This window comes from Parasteatoda tepidariorum, chromosome 1 (assembly GCF_982258835.1).
Source record: "Parasteatoda tepidariorum strain Cologne lab strain chromosome 1, Ptep-v5.0, whole genome shotgun sequence".
NCBI classification, from domain to species: domain Eukaryota; kingdom Metazoa; phylum Arthropoda; class Arachnida; order Araneae; family Theridiidae; genus Parasteatoda; species Parasteatoda tepidariorum.
Genome location: NC_141755.1, coordinates 48,513,379 through 48,517,064, shown reverse-complemented (window position 1 = coordinate 48,517,064; position 3,686 = coordinate 48,513,379).

Here is a 3,686-nt window from a genome sequence, read left to right as displayed (position 1 = left end):
GCATGACAATTAATTCTCGTGAAATTATTTTTTTAAATAAGAAAACAATTGAACTTCGAGGTAACCATGGTAACCGTGTTAACTGTTGTCGTATAATTTTGCTTATTAAAAGTAACTTAACTGTAGAAACACGTTTTGTCTTGTTGTTAAAATGGATTTTGCGTTAGGACGCTGATTAATTAAGAAAATTAAAATATATATTGTTTAGATTTTTAGAAATAAACAGTCTCCATAGAAATTAGAAATGTTTAAATCTGCTATTTCTGTAAGGCACGAAATTAACAAGTAGAAATAAAACTCTTGACAAATTCTTTCAAAAATTTGTTTTGAATAAATAAAGCTAGTTTTTCGTATGTGTACTCATTTATTTTTTAAATTTGTTATATTTCTACACTGTAAAAATTTCCGGATCAAATTACGGTAAAAACTACTAGCATTCAGAGTGTCAGTACTTTTTTCTGGAACATGTTACGGAGCAAAAAATCTGATACACCGTAAATTTTACAAAAAACTATCACAAAATCTCTAACCTACTCTAATAAAATAAATATTTCTGCAAAAATTCCAGTGTAATATTTTACAGTAAAAATAAATTTTACGGCAAAATGAATTTTACAAATGATGCACCCAAGTGCTGGTACTTTAAATTGCAATTTGATCCAGATTTTTTTACAGTGCAAACCTTTTAATTTTGCATAAATTACCTACATTGTTTTTTAATTAAAGCAAATATTTCCAAAATTTTAGCCTACAGCGACTTGAACTTTAAATAACAACAGAAAATTAATTTGGTTTTTAATTAGAAATATGCAATTCAAAAGAATGTAAACTAGTAAAGGCAATAAAAAAATGTCAAAATTTTTTAATTAATCTAAGTTATTTATCATTTTTAAATATTTGTAATTTCTTCACAAATAATAAATTTTGATTTTTAGTGTTTTTCACATCTTGTGGGATACTTTTACATTGAGTTTCTCCCTTCATTTCAAAAATTGATAAAATTTTCAAAAAAAAAATTTATCAACATCTGATGTGATTTTATCAAAAATTACAACAAATGTTATCTATTGTATTGAACGCTGGGTCTTAAGAGTTTAAACATTCACTGTACTTAGAAGAACAATTTTTTATTAGCAGATTATTTAAGTTCCATAGAATGTTTAATACAGCCAACAAAACTAACTTATAAAGTTAACTTTTAAATTCATTTAGCTTCCAATTTAATTATTTTTTTAATGTTTGTTGAAAAAGAACTAACTCAGTCAAAAATTTATATCACACAATTCATTATATGTTATAAACTTATTACTCTCTGAAAAGAGATTTTTGACTTCTTTAAGTTACTGCAAACTTCAGTTAATATATTTTAAAATGAGCTAATCTGCTAATCACTAATCAGTACATGGGTAAATTAAGAGATCAATCAATGGATAAGATGCACCGATAAATGAACTACTCAACTTATAAAGTAAAGAAAGTTATAAACCAATAGTTTGAAGAAAAGGTATTTGACAATTATTCTTAATTGGCAACTCATTGACAACTTTCACATAAAGGCTTCTTTGTACTGAACTGCTAGAAAGAAAAAGCCAAAGCTGCCGGCTCCTCGACGTAGAAATCAATTGTTTAATATACTTTTTCAGAATTAAACTCTTATATAAATTGCGATAAAATGATAAGCGAAGACTATGACTTGATGACAAAAAGTTGTACGCATTAAAAATACCGAAATATGCAACCACCTCCTTTTAACATTAATAAAACATTAAAGGAGAAATAATGAAATAATTCGGTAATGTGAAAAGTATCTGAGATTTTTCGATTTCGTTTCTTAAATAGTTAAGGTTCCTTTTCTACATAAATAATAATTAGAGATATGATGAAATATTCTTGTTTGTTTTTAATGAAAATGAAGTACTTCTTGCATACCGAAGGGCACCTTGTACCCAAAACAATCCGGTGCTATGGGATACCTACCAAAATACCTAAGGGGCACTATGTGCCCCATCCTGTCATTCTAGGTAAACGGTTCTACATATACGTTTCTATAAGGCTAACACACACATGAATGATTAAATAAGCACTTAAATTGTATCAAATAATGAAAACTCATAAAAACTGAAAAACTTAATTCTTTTTAGCACGTTATTTTTTGAACTACGGTTCAAAAGATAAATAAATAAATAATTAAAAAACGAGAAGGGAAAAATTGACCCCACAGGTCTTTCTAATGTTAGAATGTTTCTTGACAAGATTTTTACATATAGCCCATACCGTAATTTTTTGCATGAATCAGGGGTCTTCACACTGCGGCTTGTCATAGTAAAGAAATATTTTATAGAGTTTTATAGTTTTAAATTTGAAAACTAGATTTAAGGAACATTTTTACTACTTAGAAAGTTTTATTTAATGCTTCGGTTGGAAGGATAGATTTTAATTTCTTTTTTATTTTTTTGTCGAAGGGATAAGCTAAATTTTTTTATCCTTATTAGTGCACAACTTTACAGTTAGATAAAATAGTAAATAAGAGAAGCACATTTACAACGAGTGGTTTAGTACTCAAAATTAACATAATAAGAAACGCAAATTTATAATCAGTGGATTGGTTGAACTAAAACATTGGTTTTAATTAATTAATTAATTAATTTATTTATTCATTATTTAAAGGGGATCTTCTTTGGTTTTGCTGAAAATGTTATTTTAGAGTATTACTATAGTTCTTACAGATAACATGCCTAACCCTGTTGAGACGACTTCTTTTTACAAAGTAAACCATATCTGCAGCATTTGTAAAATTAATTAATATACAAGAGTCAGTTTGAAGTTCGAGAAAAGAAACTTTTTTCATTTCATGCTTATTAATACTCTTATTTCACACTCGTATATGAGTTTTAAAAAATTTCTAATACCAATATTTCGTATGCTGTATGTATAAAACTTTCAAATATTCTCTTCAAAAAAGCAGGTACGGTGAAAAAATAAGAACAGTAATCATGTATTATAACATATATTAAAACATTTCAATGCCCATTTATTTTGCAAGTCTAGTAAAATGTTTTTTCATATGCATCCACTCTGCTATATAGTTATTCTTTGCAGGTATAAAATTATACCAAAAGTTATTATTTATGTATATCATACATACACATTCCCTTTATCTTCATGTCCAAAAGTTAAAGAGTCCACCTTTCTAAAAACGAACTCAAGAAATAGTATCCTAAGTCAAATAAAAGTTTATATTATGATACAGCCAATTATATGACAAAAACGATAATTGCAAAAAGGCAATAGCATGAATTCGAAATTATGAGTTATTAGATATCCCAGTAATATAGCCAAAAACGATAGAACAAACTAGCACTTGTGATGGGTAAAACATAACTATCTCTGGCGACAATGCAGGTCTCATAATGAACTGTCATGCTAGTTTGTGAGATTGATTAATGAATTACGACGCAAAATCTAAGGCCTTGGGAGATTAAATTCTGTTCCTTTCTTTAAAGGAGTTCTAAGCTCGGGTAGGTTTCTTGGATAGGAATTGCAAATTGCAATTCCATTGCCAATATCATTCCAGACATGGTCTATGTGATTCAGGTCTGAGAATTGTCTTGTCACTTCTTCCTCTGCATATTATAGGCTTGAAGGTATTCCTTGATTAGACCAGCTATGAGTGGACGCGTGTTGTT